General features: G+C 41.8%; 2 pseudogenes; both read right to left on the reverse strand.

The window, feature by feature from the left end:
• Window positions 1-3,501: 3,501 nt before the first annotated feature.
• Window positions 3,502-6,328, reverse strand: LOC136423012 (hyaluronan synthase 2 pseudogene; annotated as a pseudogene).
• A 3,645-nt stretch (window positions 6,329-9,973) lies between these two features.
• On the reverse strand, window positions 9,974-20,709 carry LOC136422876 (hyaluronan synthase 2 pseudogene; annotated as a pseudogene).

Genomic DNA, 20,709 nt, shown 5'->3' on the forward strand with positions numbered 1-20,709 from the left:
ACATAAACATTTAACGTGATTATCGGGAAAACACCATGTTCCCTTAAACTCAGTGGTTAAATTGCAGTTTAGGAAATTTTATAACAGAAAACAAGTTAAATCAATGATTTTGTGAATGTTTATTCTACCATTAGTTATTCCAGATATTTTCAAACTCCAAATTCTTCAACACAACACGGGAGATCGTTTCTCCTCAGACTGGCGCGACACTCCTGTCAAAATTGATTGATGATCTCTCTCTGCCGCCGACTTCATACATGATCAAAGGCGGGTGGTAGGCGAAGTGTTGCACAAGGAATTCTCACGCTGAGGGGTACATGAAATAATGCTTACAAAATAGACCTCTATGAATCGGGCTACATTCAGCAATGGTAGACGGATTCGGGGCATGCCGCGCAAAACACATGGTCTCACTGGGGACAGGCGTTTTGGTCTACGCGATCGAAAGCACGCCGCTGTCTGTCTCGGACCAACACGCGTCTCCCGTGATGTGTAGCGTCCACCACCAGGCCTTCCTACATCCTACATGTCCTACGTACGGGCGTATGGATCGTAGAATTCGGCAAAAAAAGGAATGATTAGGCCAGTAGAGTCAGTCCCCGGTAAGGTCAATGATTCGCCCCTTTGCGCTAGCTTGTAACGTTAAATGAATGTAACTGTTACCCTCTGGTGGCCAAACTTCACTGACAAACTTTCTCCCTATTATCATCATGAGCTTGCGTTAGTCTGGTACTAGTGACTATTATGTGCCGGGAATGTTTATCTATCGCACGCCTTGGAAGGAAGTTCAACCATGATAAATGGTCGGCCGTTGCAAAAATTTGGAATCCCATGCTGTTGATTTTCGTGATTGAATCTGTAAGAAAATATATTTTCATGTCGTTCATGTTTTTGGGACGGACGCCGGGACGGGGTGAATTTTTTCTATCATTTTCGTCCCGTTAGTAATGCAAATCGAATCGTGTTGCACAAGAGGCAAAACACTAAAAACGTGGGTCTTGTGGAGTGTTTTGGAGCGGGAAAATGCCGGATATTAGCGGTGCCGAACAGTGCACATCGTCGCGCGCGGGTGACGCTCCGTCAAAACAAATCCGCTGGTGGTCTAGCGCGGCCACCGAAAATAGGCAGAAACACACAGGAGGACTTAGCACCTTCGTTTATGAGGGCAATTGTGAAAATCTTTTGTTACAAATTGTTCGAACATTGAAACATTTGGATAGATGGTTTGAAACTGTTCTAAATAAAGAGATTTTTGTGTAGTTACGTTCGAAATGTTTCCAACGTATGTGAAATAAGTTCAAACATGTTATAAGTTTCAATTCTAATTGTTTGAACACTTTAGAACTATTGTGACTTAGACATTCTTTTAATCAAAATAGTTCAAACATATTACAAATATTATATTAAAACCCTCTCGGTGACTTTGAATTGACTCAAATATGTTGTTTTTGGTCATTTCCTTCGTCTCCTGTCAAATCTTCATATGTATACTATGGAAAACTTCATTCTTCCCTGGGGTTGATCTTTTTTAATTCAATTTTGAACTGGGTTGATTATGCGCAAGAGTGTAATTTTCAGCGGATATTTTTCGACTGGTTTACATGGAAATGGCACGGAATATCCCATTCTTGCAAGGGGAGGATTCTTTAATTATTTCTTTCAATTTTGAGCTGGAATGATTATGAAAAAGTCCATTTTTTAGCAGAAGTGTATTTGTTAATCAATTAGTGGATATGGTTGTGGACTGGTCCATTTTGTGTTGAGGTGCTACTGGAAGACTCAATTTTGGACTGGGGTGATTCATTTTTTTAGTGGAAGTATTTTAGAATGGTCCATTGTTATTTTGGGAGAGTCCATTTTTTGCATGGCGAGGAGTATGGCTAAACATGCTGTATTTGCTCGCAAATGTTGCCTTTCTAGTGTATATCTCTATCTAAGCTACCTGCATACTAAATATCATGGAAATCCGTTGTTCCTTTGTTCAGTTATTCTCCTTAGAAGATTTCCACAAAAACGCCCCTGCAGTTCCAGAGGGAGCTGCTAGGGGGCCCAAACTTACACCACCTCTTTATTAGGTCCAAAAGATACAATAGTTGAAGTTCTGCTGCAGTACCAAGGTCACATACCAGGGGGCCCAAAATCGACCTTGAATGTCGGCTTCACAACACCCGCCCACATACCACATATCATTGTAATCCATCAAGAGGCTCTTGAGTTATGCTGACTGGAGTGGTGCGGAAACACAAACAGACAAACAAACAAACAAACAGACAGACAGACACACCCAAAACTATATCTCCATTTTTCATGGAGATAGATATTCAGGAGACATGCTTTACAAAGTTAACATATTTGACTCACTCATTTTGCAAGTATGTTTAATATCAAGTTATATATCTTTACAGTAGCGTGCCATGTGGACAATAGGGGCCATTATGTAAGGTTCCTTGTCCTTGACCCGTGCCATTGTGTACGAGTCTGATCCCTTGGGGGATCTCTTGCAACTTTCTGTGCTGGGTACGGCAGTTCTAAATTTACTCGCTAGTGGGCGTACATGAGTTAGTGTGTATGGCGTAATAACAAGAATTCAGACCATCAAACAGCTCCCTCCGGTGCCCAATGTCATATTGCACTCTTACACAATACATGTACACATACCGTACAAACTTTTGAAATGACAATTTATAGGGTAACAAGCAAAATCCGCCGTTGCATTTGTTCAAAGTTTTCCTGTTTCACAAAATACGACTAAATGGAGATATAGTAGCCTTTCAGAATGTGACAATTCACAGCGAATGTAAACTAATGGTAAAGCAGTCATCCTCAATTTAGGTGAAGCATGATGCTTTTTCAAGTAGCTAGTGGTAGTGCAATGGGGCTTCCCTACGGCTCACGTTTTGGGCCAAGCTCACCGGGTCACCCCTATTCTTCTCGATAAGTGTGTTGGGTTCTTTTACATGTAGAGGTTTGACGCTTGAGGCTTATGCCTGAAGTTCCCTCATGGGAAGGATAATATCTTTTATTACCTAATGTAGGATTGCTTCGTTTATTGAATATCTTAGATGTTGTCATCCTTGACTTAAAAAAAAAAAACTAGAATTGTTGAAAACAAAGTCAAATAAGCCTTACAGGTTCAAACCCTTTGTGAGCCTTGCACGATTTTGCCATTCCCAATTTGGCAATATGACGGTCGTTTTGCTACTTTTCTCGTGACGACCAAAGGCGGTACTGCAGATGAGGCTATGTTAGGGTATATACGTACGACTTGTAAAAATGAGAAAATACACAGGACATTAGGCTTAATGCCGGAGAAACCGTTATTGGCAGTCCAAGACGTCTTCACGTAGATTTAGAATGACCTATTACGACTTTTAAAAACACTAGTTCATATCAAAAATATGCATATGTAACTCAGTGGCTGCTCTGAGAAGCGCCACCTACAATCCATGACATTCACTTAAAAATATCTATAAGCAGATTAAATCAGACAGACAGATGAACTTAAAAGTATAATGCTTTATTCAAAACAGTCTTGTTGATGAGAACGTTATGTACAATGCGATATGATAGTTTAAATAAATACTGTACAAATGAGTGTTAACAACAAAAGTATATCTTCAAAGTATAAACCTTAACATGTCTTTCGTAGGAACCAGCCCTATCGACAAATTATGACAACTCTTAAAATTCTCACCTATCACAATGAAATAAGAAAATAAAAAAATTCTGTACAATTGTGGGTAACAAAACACTCGATGTCAACTAATATTTGACAAACATTCTCTCTATGATTAACACCGTATGGCAGCTTTTGTTTGTTGACATTTCAACTTGACAAATTACAAAATGTTCAACTATCATACTTTTGTATTTAGAAATTGAGAACATTTCTAATTTGCTAGTTTGCTAAAGTTGTATCCATGCTCTACATAGTCATCTCCATGCTTAATTGTCGGGTGTGTAAGTCTCGGTCTACCCGGTATTATGGTAACGGGGATATTGCCTAGCTTGACGGGGGCACTGGCATTTGCGACCGCCGGAATCTGAGGAAGGGTCGGCGGTACGTTTGCTTCAGAAACCGGTGCGGTGGATACGGGGCTAGACCGCCCGCTAGTTTCATCTACGGTAGAAAGGGGTTTAGCAGGTGGTGCGAGGTACCATCTTTGCTCCTGGGAATCTTTTCTAGTTAAACTAGCTTTACGACCGCCGGGGTACACGAAATGCGGCACTCCCGACAGCATCCCCTTTTCGTAGTTCGGGGACACGGTGATTAACGAGAGACGACGATTGTCGCCTCCTTCGGCTAAACTCGGAAGCTTCGTCGGCGAGCTAGCCTTGGGGGATCTGGGCGATTTGGGGCCTGTAATGTCTTCTAATCTAGTACCCCACCTTTCGATGGAAGTGCGCCTGGTCAAGCTAGATTTACGACGGTCGGGGTACACGAATTGCGGCACACCTGTCAGGACGCCGCTTTCGTAATCTGGGGATGCTGCGATCAGAGTAGGGCGGCGGGAAGAAAGACCGCTGAGGTCAAGTGCGGGCGGAATCTTCTTACCACTATCGTCTTCCTTAAACGTTTGGTTATCGTAACCTTGAGCTTCAAGATCGTACCCATCTTTGAACGTCTTAGCCCTCCACTTCCTTACCATGAAAAGGGACGCAATAAAAAGCCAATACAACAAGTAAACACCTAACCCCACCCCAATGTATGTAAGCCTCAACTTGTTGATTAAGGGAACATGTACCAAAACTTCTCTGTAGATAGAGTACGCAAGGCCCCCAGCTAGAATTAGAAACCATGCAATGAGAGGTACTAAGGGGATGAAGTTGGTTACAATCCTTTTCCTACCACTAGTGCCCCACCCACTTTTGTTGATGGTGAGAATGGCCCAGTACTTTGCAGGAAGAAGACTGGTCATGTAAAGCATGGAGTACACAGACATAAATATCATGATAGGGTTTTTACGAAGGATACAGGCGTAGATAGACTTAACTAGTCCTACCAGTTGGATCGTGACTAGGATGAGAACGATGTTCCATACGCCTACGTAGAAGAGTCGGATGACTGTGATGGTCACGAAGAACGGGAAGAGGCCTGTGATGATGGATTCGTAGGTCATCCACAGGTGATGCTTGTGGAACCATCTTGCGTTGAAGAGCCACTCCCTGAAGTAGGACTTTGTCCAGCGGGTCTGCTGGTTGAGCCAGCGGAGGTACTGGGCGGGCGTCTCGGTGTAACAGAAGGAGCGAGCCGTGTATTTGGTGCCGTAGCCGAGGCTGAGGATCCGGTTGGTTAGATGGCGGTCGTCGCCGAAGGTGCAGTGTTTCCCCAAGAACTTCTGGTTGTACCATTTCTCGAGGATGCTCTGAAGAAGGTCGTTACGGTAGAAGCCTAGCGGTCCGCTGATGCAGCTCACACAGTTGAAGTAGGACTGACAGGCGCGCTCGATGTTGAAGGCCATCCAGTAGCGCAGACTGCTCATGAAGGAGATGACAGAATCCGAGTGGTTCCAGATACGGACGTCTCCGCCGACGGCGCCGACTGAACGGTCATTGTCCAACACCTGCGCCATCTCTGTAGTACACTTCGGATCCAGGATGGTGTCTGAGTCACAGACTTGAATATAGTCCACGGTGTCACCCAGAGCTTTAAACGCCGTGTACATGACCTCCCTCTTCCCTCCCCACTTCTGCATGATACAGGAATATTTATTGTTCCTTATGACGTCTTGAACGGTTTGCTCGCCGGCGTCTTTCTGGGAAGAAACCACGACTTTTTGTTGATGCTTCTTGGCGCCGTTTAGAAGTAGTTGCGGAACGTGCTCGGGGAGTTTTTCCTTGGAATGATAGTTGTTTCTCCAGACGAAAGTGTCCGAATTCTCCGCGCCGAACACGTCAACGAATTGATCACGCATGTACATGTCGTCGTCAGAGTTCCCGTCTATGACGAGGATGACTTTAAGGTTTTGGTACTGTATGTCCCTGATCGACTCAAGGCATTTTTGGAGAAGAATCGGATCCTCTTGATACGCAGCGATCATGAGAGCGACCGATTTGTTTTGGCAAGGAGGAAAGTCGTCCGCTCTCTTCATCACCCGATGTTCCAGGTAGGCGAAGATGCTTTGGATGATGAGATGCAGGGCGACGATGGCTCCGTAGAGTCCGAAGGAGATGTAGCGGTGGTTGTTGTGGATGAACTGGAAACCCCAGGCGTATACCGCCACCATGCCGGCAAACAGCGTCACCGCAAACAGCGTTGTGAAGACGATACGTAGAATCTTCCTGCACTTCATCTGAAGTAAAATATAGTAAAGAAAAAATTTAGAAACAAATTCATATGTGCTGGAACGTTTAGAAGTCTCTCCATGAGCACACAATAGCAAGAAGTCCCTTACTTTCGTGCATTCTATCTGATAGAATAAACTTTATTGCTAGACAATCGTACATAGTGCAATGTATGAGAACAGTTATCTAAAACCAACAATACTACAAGGCTAACCTTTCCTACAATTATAACTTTAGAATATCGACAACAGTATAGTTTTACAATATAGACATATATGGACATGATTTTGTATCGCTTTTGGAATGAAATATATGTCGAAATTGACCAATGTAGGCGGATGTAGGAGTTGGACATGACAACAGTACAATTAAAAATCGGTCTGTGTACCAAATAGGGTGAGGTTTGCTTTAGTGGAAATACTAGTAATAGTTTGTAATAACATTGCTTCTCTCTCTTAACTCTAATATCATAGTTGTTTGAAAGGTAGCGGACTGAAAATACCAAAAAAATATATGTGATTATCCCTAGTGAATGATTATCCTTAAAGATTGGCAACAACCTGACAAATTCCACAGGCCTACACGTAAAAAAACTATGGTAGAAAAGGCGGTAGGGTTGTCTTCAAAACAAATGTATGTTATCGCCATAAACGAAGCACTGTAACTTTCTCTAAAGATTATCATCCCAATTTAACAAATAGAATAGGTAGTCTACTTGGCTATGCGAGGGGCGCGAATAGTATAGTCGAAAGACGACTTAATTGAGCGAATGTGTCGCTTGGATGGGCCTTAGTGTAAATAATTGTACCGCCCTAGGCTGGTATTGCCCAGGATAATGAAGTCAAATTGACGCCATTGAAAAAGACCACAGGGTCAGAACGCGTTACTGCTTTGATTGTCCATGTCCCCTCAACTGTTTCAAATCTCAAAAACGTGCAAAATGCTAGTCAAAAATCTTCGCTTCACTAGAGATCAAAGTTGTCAACACCTTAACTCTTATAACGTGGATTTTTGGAATATATCTACGTATCTATCCACAAAAAGAGGTGTTAGACAGTAGTTAAAATCTCTGGGGTGTTCTAATTTGTGGTCTCGCCGTGATCATACACGCGGAATCATCGTTAGAAAATTAAAAGGGAGAGTTCTATTGAAGTGTGAAGTATTATTTGAAAACAATCAGCAACACATAAGACTTTCGGACACCCCTTTTGATTGAAAATGCAGACCTCACAACATCGCGGTATGTACTTTGGCCCCCTTTTGCGACGGGGAATCGGCAGATGATTACGTAATCTCAAACACACCACACAAAAAATAAATGTATCGTTACATTTTTCGCGACGTATATTTTCCTGTGACTTAGACGTATCTTCACTTTTGAAAAAAAAATCAAAATGGTTTCACGGATTCAACATGCTTTAAAGAGTATTCCCCTATTCCAAGAAAAGTTTTGGACGCATACACAAGCCACGCACAGTTTGAAATACAAGCAACAAAGACACACTTATCTAATGTGAAGGTACAACAACGAAAATAAATCTTACCCTTTTTCTTCTAGGAGTAGTTTCTTGATCTTGTGGCGGGGTCCGACTGGCAGTGGATTTAGCGTACATGTCGGAACACCAGTAACTTTTCTCGGGACGATTCTTCTAGTTTCCGATGCTTCTCTCTCTCTCCTGTTGTGAAATTTGAGAAGCACCACCCCACCACCCTTATTTATACCATAGTAGGCAATTACCCTATAATCATACCTGTACGCATGTAGACTACATCATTGCGAAGTCAGGTAATTCTCTACGTAGTCACTTTTGAGCTGTTGTGACGTCATGAGGGCGGAGTTTACCAGCTTGAGCCAGTCTCTGGCTTTCGCGCACGCGCATGGGGTTCATCCTGTCTACGTACTTTCCCAGGTGTGAAACTTCCGGTTGACGATATTCCATTGTCAAAAGCGGTCCTTTGAATATTAGTAACGTCAAAGTTATTAGATATATAGGTGGCACACCCATGTTCGGAGGCTTGCCATTGTCTAACTCTATGCGATAGAAATGTTCAGTTTAGTCATCCACATATTTCATTGACACGTTCTAATGATTCCGGTCTTTTGTTTTTAAGAATGATGCTGATAAAAACTATGCATGTGCATTCTTCTTTGCTTATTAATCAAGGTGTATAGTGGGGATTTGCTTATGATATCATAACCTGCATTAGACATAAGATACTCATACTTTGCAGTCCGCCAAAATAAATCTTCAATATTTTCAATTCTTTTGTCTACGTCTTTGTCAAAAAAGATTGAACGTATCATAACATTACCATACGCATACTGTGAAGTCCACAAATACTTTGATATGGATCTTCAATACTTTCAATACTTATGTCTACGTATTTATCTAAAAATATTGGTACTATATCATTACATAACCATACTGTGCAGTCCGCAAATACTTAAATGTAAATCTTCCATAATTTGTTTCTTATATCTACGTATTTTTCAAAAGAGATTGTCACTTTTACCTTGACCTCATTGGCTATACAGTATACCTTCGGGTCTAATGACCAGTATGAACATTCACTATACTTAAGATGAGCGTCTGTTTATCTAGTCTATTGACCGTGCCTTTTGTAAAGGTCACTTGTAAGCCCTTAACATAACAGGGTGCGTATATTGCTTTCTTTTGACGTAGGGGTAGGTGTAATCTTTGTAAAGGTCACCTGTATTTTTGGGGTTAAAGCCAACTGTGCGTTCCCACAACGCGTTACATCTTGCACTTATCAGCGTGATTTTTGCTATGATACTTAGTTTGTAGAGTGATTCTAAGTTTAATTCTAACATTGAAGTGTATATCCAAAGATTATCACTTAAATTCTTCAAGTCAATTGACCATAAACAAAAGAAGAGTGTTCAATGTTTCTTTTGCTTTCTTAAAATTTAGGGGATATGAGATGTTTTTTGTTACCTACTTGTTTACGCCCTTAGTTTAGGGTGTTACCGTATACCTTTACCTAAACCCCGTGAGTCTACGCACAAAAAGACGCATGTTGTGGCCTTGAAACGTTCATCTAAAGGGGTAAGTCCGTAATCACTTGCGTAACCGGCCTTTGTGGTAGGGGGGCTCTCACAGTAACCAGCATGTCCGTGGGAAGTCACTCGTCAATATGCTAATGAGCGCATCAAAACAAGCCCTTGAGGTGGTTGACCCTATGACGTCAGGGACAGGTGTGAGCGCGCGGGTGTCAAGGCCCTAATTGTGTTTACACACGTTCGGTTTTCTAAAACGTGATTGTTGTCTCACAAATGTGTAATTGTATTCCAGAGCTGTGACTACAATTTCCTGTTTATTTGTGGGGATATGTTGTTTTTGATTCATAAACTGAAAAATAATCGAAAAATACAGACTTCATTTGTGTATGGACTTGTGTATGAATTTGTTTTGTTGTTTTATTGTCAAACCATGAACTCATTCCAGTAAATGTTTCATCACAAATGAAACGGTCATTTTGAACGAACTAAGGGTTTTTTAACGTGCTCATAACTTTTATGTCTGTTCATATGATCTATATGAGGTGGTGTACAGGCACTACAAAAGTCGTGCTGTGGCCCCCCACTTCCGGACAACAACACATTTCTATGCACATAATCACATCCATAACTAACAAATGATAGGTAAGAAAGCATGAGACATGTATATTGTGTACAAAATCACATTGGTGTATTGAAAATTTGTTGACCAGCAAAGTCAAGTCATTCTTTACAAATAACTTACAAGAACGATAAATAGCATTGATGTATACAATGTTTAAACATCCATACATGTACATTGTACACTACAAAATGTACATGTACATTGTACATGCACATCCATACAATGGCGTACATGTACATTGTACATGTACATCCATACAATGGCGTACCTATATATGTAGCACAGTAGCACCTATCAAATATTTTCTAAACAATATATGGCAGCATAAGTGTTTTAGATACACTTTAGTCGATATGCAACGTTAAATCATCTCATAGTTAGGAACAGTAAACCTATGTAGCATCTATAAAATATCATTTTCTAAACAAGTTATGACAGCATAAGTATTTTCAAATACACTTTAGTCGATGGTACGTCACATTATCTTTTAGTTAGCAATACTAAATCTATGTTACAATCACCATGGTATAAAATGGTACATGTACTTGGACATAGCTTAAAAGGTCTTTTCCTGAGTAAAAACATAATGTTGACCTTTGCATAAAAATGACAGTAGTATAAAAATAGAGGTAGCTATGTTTTTTTTTCTGTGCTAAACATATAAACATAAGTATCATTTTTTAATCGTGAAACAACTGAATAATGTTTAAGAACATATCATACATATAGCATATTTTGTACGTATGCTTAGTCTTATTACACATTAGCTTACTGCATAATGCATTTCTTTCAATCATAATTTACTTCTTAAAATCGTATCCATGCTCCACATAGTTTGTATCGTGTACAATACTGGGGTTGGATTGGTTAGGCCTTCCAGGTATAGATGTGACGCGGTTCAACTGATCCCTAGCCCCTTCTTGTCCCGTTCTATCCCATCTCTCTTCTGACGTAGCAACGACCCCTTGTTTCTTACTAGATCTAAAAGAAAACCTTCCTGCACCGGTTAAAACGTCGTGTTCGTAATCTGGAGACGAGGCTACTACTGGCACGCTATTACGTCGCGAGGCTACAGCCGGGGGGTTGTTATGTGGTTGAACCACCACCTCGCTTAGAGTGGGGAGGGGGGTGGGGGAGACGGGAGATGTCGGTGACTTGGGAGATTTGATAACACTCGGTTCAGCTCGAGACTCCCACCGTTCTATCGAGGTCTTACGTTTCAGGCTAGCCTTGCGAGTTTGCCGCGTGTCGGGGTAGACGAACTGCGGTACACCGGCAAGGACACCGCTCTCGTAGTCGGGAGACACCGGCACAAGGGACGGGCGACGCGTCGGGCTAAAGACCGAGATGTCCCGAAGGTCTAATGCCGGCGGCGATGCCTTGTTGTAGAGAGGAACATTATCGTACAACCTAAAGGCGCCTGAATGCCTCTTAGGAGTGTATTGCTGAGACACAGCGGAAGATTTAGCTGCCTCCATTTCTTTCTCTTCGAAGTCGTAGCCATTTCGAAGGCGGCTAAACTTACAATGCCTCCACGTAAAGAAAGTAAAAATGAGCAACCAATAGAACGCATAGATACCCAACCCTATACCAATGTACATAAGCCTGGGGATATCTACTCCATTTCTATGCCTTTCTACCTCAAGGTATAGAGAATACCCCAACCCACTGCCTAGAATGAGAAACCACGCAATAAGGGGAACCAAGGGGATGAAGTTTGTGACTATCTTTTTCCTACCACTAGTTCCCCACCCGTTCTTGTTAATGGTAAGGATCGCCCAGTACTTAGCTGGGAGTAGGCTAGTCATGTAAAGCATGGAGTACACGGACATAAACATCATGATAGGGTTTCTACGGAGGATACAAGCGTAGAGGGCTTTGACAAGTCCTATCAGTTGGATTGTAAGAAGGATAAGAACGATGTTCCACAGACCGGTGTAGAAGAGTCGGATGACGGTGACAGTGACAAAGAACGGGAAAAGTCCGGCAATTATGGATTCGTAGGTCATCCACAGGTGATGCTTGTGGAACCACATGGCGTTGTAGAGCCACTCCCTGAAGTAGGATTTGGTCCAGCGGGTCTGTTGGTTGAGCCAGCGGAGGTACTGAGCGGGCGTCTCGGTGTAACAGAAGGATCGCGCCGTGTACTTTGTGCCGTAGCCGATGCTCAACATGCGGTTGGTCAGATGGCGGTCGTCGCCGAAGGTGCAGTGTTTCCCGAGGAAGGTCTGGTTGTACCAGTCTTCTAGAAAACTCTGGAGAAGGTCGTTACGGTAGAAGCCTAGCGGTCCGCTGATGCAGCTCACAACGTTGAAGTAGGACTGACAGGCGCGCTCGATGTTGAAGGCCATCCAGTAGCGCAGACCGCTGAGGAACGAAATCCACGAGTCGGAGTGGTTCCAGATACGGACGTCTCCGCCGACGGCGCCGACTGAGCGATCGTTGTCTAACACCTTGGCCATCTCTGTTGTACACTGCGCGTCTAGAATCGTGTCCGAATCGCAGACTTGTACGTAGTCTACCGTGTCCCCTAGTGCTCTAAACGCCGTGTACATGACCTCCCTCTTCCCTCCCCACTTCTGCATGATACAAGAGTATCTGTTGTTCCGTATAATGTCCTGTACGAGTTGGCCGCCGTTGTCTCTTTGCGACGGTACGGCAAGCTTCTCGAGATGCTTGGCTCCAAACTCTAGCCCGGGGACGTTGTCCGGGAGAGGCTCTGTGTGGTGATAGTTGTGTCTCCAAACAAAAGTGTCCGAGTTCTCGGCGCCGAAAACCTCGACGAACTGGTCCCGCATGTACATATCGTCGTCTGAGTTTCCGTCGATGACCATGATGACTTTTAAGTTCTCGTAATCTATGTCGCGAACGGATTCTAAACACTTTTGTAGCAAGACGGGGTCTTCTTGGTACGCTGCGATCATCAAGGCGACGGATTTTCCTTGGCATGGTGGGAACTCAGACGATTGTTTCATCTTTCTGTGCTCAAGGAAGGCAAAGATGCTTTGTATGATGAGATGGACGGCGAGGACGGCACCATACAGGCCGAAGGAGAGGTAGTTGTCCGGGGTGGAGACGAACTGGAAGCCGTAGGAGTACACGGCGATCATTCCCGCTAGGATGGCCACGGCGAAAAGCCAGGTGAACACCATACGGAGAACCGTGGTACACTTCATCTGAGGGAAAAACATGAACATTTTTAAATACACGGCAAAAATAGTTACTAAGGCAACTGGATACGATTTTGAAACAGTAAGACGTTTCAGACAGTATTTGCTATCTTTCGTCAATGACTAAGGAAAGAGCTGGAAAACCAGGTTTTACATGCACCAAAACCATGAAAATACATTTCTCTCTTTTTAACAAAACAACACACATTACAACAAATCCACAACCACGATGCATTTAATGTATGGATGTATTTATTCTACTGAGGGCGGATTTTAAATCGCCTATAAGGGATTGCATTGTTGTTGGGCCGTACCCAAAGAACGGAATCTTACTAAATAATTAAGCTTACACACAAAAACGCACAAAATTGTCTTCCTAGAAACTCTTTGTAGCTAGGGTCGCACCCAAGGAACGGGGCTCTAAAAATGTATTGTCAATTGTTAATCCAAGAGGAGCGGCATAGAGTCATGATTCTATGATTATCATAAACAATTTTCACCATTGATCAGTGACAGGTGCGGTTGGGCGTGCCATGGGCACGATCAGATAAACGGATTAACTACGGGTGTGGGCACGGTCAAGGAAGGAAGTAGCCTCATACCAACGTCACAATACCAGAATAGATCCGCTATTTAAACACCGGCCACAGGAAACCACTATGCACATTAATTAACATGGGACGGAACACTTGAAATCGACGGAACGACCATACATTTATGAATGGGGAAAACTTGTGACAAATAGCATTTTTCAAAGTTAAGTAGTAAAGTGTCATATTTCTTTTTTAACGTAACATGAGTAATAGCTACTGTCAAACATAACACATAAGGGTCCTCGAGCTCATAGTAATTAGTCTAGAGTTAGGGCGCCCGTTACGACACATAGACGCTAATGGAGTTTCAATGAAGACACATATACCCACTGGGTTCAGTACAGGTCACAACAGAAAACGCCACAGTTTACAAATATATATGTACAATGACGAGCTAGCACTAGTCTAATAATTACGTGAATTTGGCTTCTTCTCGCTTCTTAGTAATGGTGTAAATATAGGTACAGATGTGCTTTATGATAAAGGGTTTGTCTAAAGCCATTAGAAATTTTTTGTGGAGCCGGAATCGCGTTAGCTTCTAAACGCCCAAATACATTTTAACTTTTAACAGAAGTCTAATTCAAGTTGTTATAAATGAGCAAGCAATTTATGTAACGAAAGGCCCTAAACTAAGACCAGGTAACACAGAAGTATGTACAAATACGCCCCGCCTAGTGTTACAAAACGGTAACGTTAGCACATGTAACCAAAGCGAAGAGTAAACAACGACATGTATGCCTATCAACACACTTGACAGGTAGACATAGGCGTTTCCCTTCTACCTGTCTCAGACGCTCTTCAAACAAACTTACCCCTATATTCACCGCTAAAGAACTACTCAGTCACCGAGAGTTTGTCTTTCAGGATAGCTTCCGTTGTTTTTACTTTATCTGGGTCACCTTTTTCATGTGGACAAATTTCACACTTTCCCCCTACAATTACCCATGAAAAATCACGCCTGCCCTAGCAGAAGAAAAGACGATTCTTTGACCATCGATGTAGAAAATTGTACAGACGCGAAAGTATGTAGAAGAATTTTGAAAGCAATTTTGAAAAGAAAGAGGAAGGTTGTCCCGTCAACTAGAAAACCTGAATATGGGTTAGGACAGGGCTACACTGTATGTCGACAAGGACATTTCACAAATGGGTAAAAATTCCTTCTAAAGCAAGAGAAAGAGATAAAAAAAACTAATATTTGAGGTAGAAACCGACGCGTAACTCACAACAAATTAACTACAATTTCTTACCTTAAATTCTTGTATGAAGGGGGGTTCCTAAGATCACTTTTCCGATATAAAAAACTGAGCTTTTCACAAATTACTGAGAATATATCTTCCAACTGAGTACGTTGTCTTTCCCCTAAGCCCGCTATCGGGTACACTGAAATAGCTACAAACTTTCCGAACTTTTATATACACCTACAAACAATGGAAGGTGGAATTCCAGGGTTTGGTGACGTCAGTTCTGTGAAGTTGTGATGTCTGTACCTGTGCGTAAATGGGCGTGGCCTCTTCAGGTGTGCACGGGTGGTATCACCTGTGCTATGTCATACCACCTGTCCGTCAGGTATGACTCAGTTGTTGGGACTTCCGTGGACGGCGCCTTTGTGACGCCGAAAGAATAGTAAAATGTCCATTCTTTTAGAACTGAGTAATACTACAAGCCAATGAATAAAACATGGTTATACCTCTAGGTACACGTATATGATCATGATTTTATTTCATATTTGTCAACCGAGTAATGCTATAAACCAAAGAATAATGACATTGTATGCTTCTTCTCTTTTGTTTCGTACTTTTTCAATTTCACAAGGTAATGAATGAGACATTGCATAGGGGTATCATCTTTTTAATCATTTTCTGATAAACGTTGTATTCTTTTCTGAATCGATATTTTTCTCAATTTTCCTCATATTTTCCAAAACAGATACTTCATATATTCACCGCGCAAAACAATAGCCGAGTATATTTTGTATTGGGGTGAACTGATATAGAAGTTGACTGACTTTTAATTTGTAACGACTAGACTATACCTTTTCGTAATGTTGTTGTACTGTCACTATGCAAGATTTAGAGATAGCAGGTGCTGTTATTCAAAGAATCTTAAGTGTTTTGTAGTAAGGCCACAGCAAGTAAATTTTATGGATGACATCCTCCGCAGACTCCAAAATTAATGAGATAGGGCGAAAAAAAAACAAGGCGGGCCAAAAAAAAAACATTCCTATATTTTCAAATTTTGAGATCATAATTCTTGTCAAACAAGAATGGAGGCGACGAAATATGATATCATGACCAACAGGTCTTTTAGTCCTGTATTCAACGAATGTATTAGTCCTGTATTCATTCATATGTGATATAAAACCTCCTTGATTCAACAGTAAACATGTCCTTGTAGATGTGTATACATCTTAATAGACTAACTATAACAAATGCAGAAAAGAGCTTGTTGTACCTACAGTACCACCATCTGAAGCAACTACACTGGGTATTCATATGCGATGAAACACCTTGTGTATACAGCTCAATCAACTAGACCCCTCCCCCCATTATTTATATAATGTCCTTGCTAGAACAAATGCAGAAAACAGCTTGTTATTATACCATCATGGGCAGGAACTACACTGGGTATTCATATGCAATGAAACACCTTAGACTGTCAACGTTTACGACATATTTGCAAATTTTTGGCATGTTGACCACCGTCGGAGGGCAATGAAATTTCTTGTTTTTTATTTCGAAATCAGGCGAAAATTAATGAGCGCGCTGATGTCATCCATAAAAATTACTTGCTGTGGCCTAATCTCAAATGGCATGAGAGGGGACGCACGTCGTAACATATACACCTAAAATTAATCCTTCACTATATGAATATATATATGTCAGCTGTCTGATAATGCTGAGAAGGAATCTAAACCTTTCTTAGAAAAATAAACTTACACACAAGAAATGCACAAAACTGTTTAACTAGAAATACTCGGTTGCTAAGTTCTGTCAAGTCATTCGACAGGTCGTATATAAGGGCTTGCATTGTTGTTAGGCTGCACCCAATGAACGGGGCTCTAAAAATGCATGGTCAATTGTAAACCCAAAGGAGTGGTCTAGAGTCGTGACTTTGTAAAATGTTTTCCCATTGGCAGTGACAGGTGCGGTTAGGCGTGCCATGGGTACGGTCAAATCAATGGATTATATCAGAGGTGTGGTCATGATCAAGGAAGGAAGTAACCCCAAACCAACGTCACAATTTCCCAGAATAGATCCGCTATTTAAACACTGTCCACAGGAAGCCAACGTGCACATCTGTGTGTATCTTACTATGATGCACTACGATAGCCATCTCGACGTCTAGAAGACTCCTTGAAAACTACTTAGAGCAATCTTCTAAGTAAACACAAAGAAGGTGTAGATGCTACTGATGAAACCACCTTTTAAAGAACCATTGTTGTGTTGCCATATAACAGTTAGTAGATATGTGAGTAGGGTATACGATGATATGTTTCTACTGTATTTAGTAACATTAATCCACCGCGTTACATTAATCCGCCACTTTGAAAAACAGTGTGTTTGGGAGATCTCTAGTGCTGCACCCCCAAGGTATGCACAGTTTAGATATACAGGAGTGCATTATACTGGGGGACGTTGGGTTGGAGATCTGTTTGGGCGTATCTTTTCAGGGTGGTGGAATTATGTACCCTGGTGAAATTATGTTTGTAGATGTTACTAACTGCATATATTTTAGGACAAAGAAAGTCCGAAGTAAATAATGATAGGGACACGAAATTCCGTCTCGCTACTTTGGATTTAATTAGTTTGAATGTCCATTGAATGTCCTTGGGGTCAATTCGTTGGACACGTTGTGTCATCAAGCCTGACTCTAATTAAGGTACGCAGACACTTAATTGTTATGACGTCAGAAACATAATGAAGAATTTGCGTCACCGATTAATTGAAAATCAACATATCAGCTTTACATCTTGTCAAGAAAAATACAATGTCCCATTGATATGCTGTTTAATCGTTGTTCAGAAAGGTCATTAACCTCGCGTTAACTAGTACGTTGTGAGTGGCGGTCATCTACATCTACATTGCTGGTACCCCCAAATAGCCTCTTCAGGGGCAAAGTAGGGGGGGGGGGAGTTGAGGTCCCGGGCTAAGGCGGGCAGGCCTCCAGCCAAGCACGGAACGACTCAACGGTGGGAGCCGTCGCAACCGTGCCAGGCAGGGTATTACACTGGGGGATAGTACGGGGAAAGAAGGAGTGTTTATATGTATCGGTACTTCTTGCGTGAATGGTGTAAAACTTGAGGTCATGGCTCGTTTTTGATCTATAAAATTCATTGAATTCGGTCCGTCAGCGAGGTCGCAGCGAGGTCACCGCCCTAGCGGAATGGGGGTGTAACGACGCTTGGTATCATGAGGTAGAGAGGGGAACACAAGATGGAATGAATGACATGTCCAGACAAAAGCGAATTATCCCGTATTTGTAATGTCTAGAGATTAAAGTATAAAGACTTCTAGGGGAAGTGCCTGTCTGAAGTTAAGCTGTGATGGCGGGGTCAGTGATCGGTACGTACTTGATGTACGAGGTTTTGGAATGAGACCAGGATGTTAAACCGCAAGTATGGTAAAAATTGCGACATTAAAAAAATCATACTTTTTTTTACTTGTCGTATATGAGGGGTTTGGCTACCGCACTTCTACCGGTTCTTTGAATAGCTGTCATTGTGACGCAATAATGTCAAGACTATAGTTCTAGGGCACACCTTTGGGACACAAGTCCGGGCATGCATGTAAGTGCACCTAACAAATCAACAGTCGTCGAGACCACACTAGAGAATTAAAGAAATGCATATTAAAAGGTCAAAATACGGGTTTTAACCCAACCATACACACACACACACACACCCTCAACACACACACACACATATTACAAGTACACACACACACGCGCGCGTGCGCGCACAACCGAACACACACACAGAACACGCAGAAACACACACACACAGAGAAGCATACGCACACACACAAACACACACGCACACACAAAGCCAACAAAAGATCTATACAACAAAAGTCAGTGTAAACGGTGTGTCCTTTTCGGTACCGTAAAACACACCTCACATCATTTAATGCTTATGAGAAATCCCAAAATTGCATTTTACGCCAGCAATTGCATAGGTTGACATTCAACCGACTTATTCCAAAAGACAGTTTGACTAAATCTTAGACTTTGCCCCGGGCCCGCGCTATTAGGAATCCCTTTGTCTTGTATTTTCTGACGTAAGCAGTTTGTGACTTGCGTATGTACTGCGCATTGATTATATCTCCAAGCAAATTGTGAAAGAGTCCTTCTGAAAGTCCTCAAAAGGACTGTTTAAAAAACGATCTAAGAAACCCATGTGTAGCTTATCGTTGGCAACGTTTATTTAGAGATATGCAAAGTAGCACTACCGAGTTCTGAGTAGCCTGTACTGGTACCATCTGGTCTATATGTTAGTCGTGCATGAGTAAGCAACAGAGGACAGTCATTAGACAGCGCTACTGTGGCCTAAGGCGATGTCCTGTCTATTGCCATCAATCAACAGACCTGTTTCCGCGACAGTTTAAAACGTTTGAGCAGAGACAGTTGCTACATTGTGCACAGCGCTACCACCGAATACTGTAAAAGCAGAAATGTTCGCGGTGGCTTTATGCTCGCGGTGAACTCTTTACCGCGAACTTAAAACCACCGCGAAAAGCCGTTCTGTTGTGTGACTGTAGCACTACTAACTATTGTTTCAAACGCAAACTCAAAATCACCGCGTACACTCCATTTTCTTCCCTACGGCGAAATTAAATCCCAGCGAACATTTCTGCACTTACAGTAGGCTGTGGAATTATAAAGAGCCTTAAAATCCTTGGTTGAACGAAACGCTAAACCTTGCATATTCTCAGCGTATACTTACCTTTACAATAGTATGACACCGATTAGAAGTTTTGAACATGCAAAGAAGTTACTATGTCTAAGTTTGAGTTTTAAAAATGCCATTGTGTAACGACATTTTACCATTACAACACACAGAATGCGACACACAAAACAAATATTTTCTTTACAGCGACAGAGAGTCTAGTTTATTTTTCCCTACAGTTCGCGGCGTATTTCTACAGCAGACAGTTGAAGCGTGCATAGCGTACAAGTAGAGCGCTTGCGCAACAAGCTTCGGGCTATGTGACCGTATTGACCTGAGCTCTGTCTGTCACATTATACAAGATCGCTTAGAGAGATACACAGTTTGCGTTGTACAGAGGGGCTGGTTCACTTGATATATTCCTATTTTTCACCTGTATGATAAGTTTGATACATACCATTGGAATTGACTTGAAATAAAAGTACTAAATAGAAAGTTTGTTACAATTAATTCATTTCGGCAATTTTCGGCAACCTACTTTTAAGCAAAATCCTTAAATTTGCAGCTAGTTTTGAAAGAAACCGCACTTAAAGGAATGAACTTCGTTTATTGCTTAATCTATGGCTATAGCGCTATCGCAAACATATTGTAACATATCATAATGTTAAAGCAAACTCAAAAGAACATCTAGACTTTCGGAAAAATGAATTCAAGTGTCAGTCTAAAACTGAAAAAGAGAGCTAACGGTACACATGGCTCAAATCCACAATTGTCTCGGTTGGTTCAAAATCAATCGGATATACGTATACTGTCATCATACTGTAATAACTTTCCTACCTACGAGACCCACTTAAAACCTTAAGACAAAATAGAAAAGGAAAGAGAAAAACTTCTTACCTTTCTAAAGTGTTGTTTCCCGTAAGTTAAGCGAAGCCCTCCTACTGCGTAGAGTAGTATTCCCTACTACAATATGAAGTAACTTTCTATTACAACAGTGCAAGGTAGCTACCTCAACTAGCGGTATTGACTTAGCGGCTGTGATGTGCCGAGTGAGGGAAACTCACATTAGTCTGACTTTTATACTTCTTGGCAAGTTCTATCGGAAATACGAATGTTTTCTGTATGAGTGTAAG

The sequence above is a fragment of the Branchiostoma lanceolatum genome, chromosome 17, assembly GCF_035083965.1.
Source record: "Branchiostoma lanceolatum isolate klBraLanc5 chromosome 17, klBraLanc5.hap2, whole genome shotgun sequence".
Taxonomy (NCBI): Eukaryota; Metazoa; Chordata; class Leptocardii; order Amphioxiformes; family Branchiostomatidae; genus Branchiostoma; species Branchiostoma lanceolatum.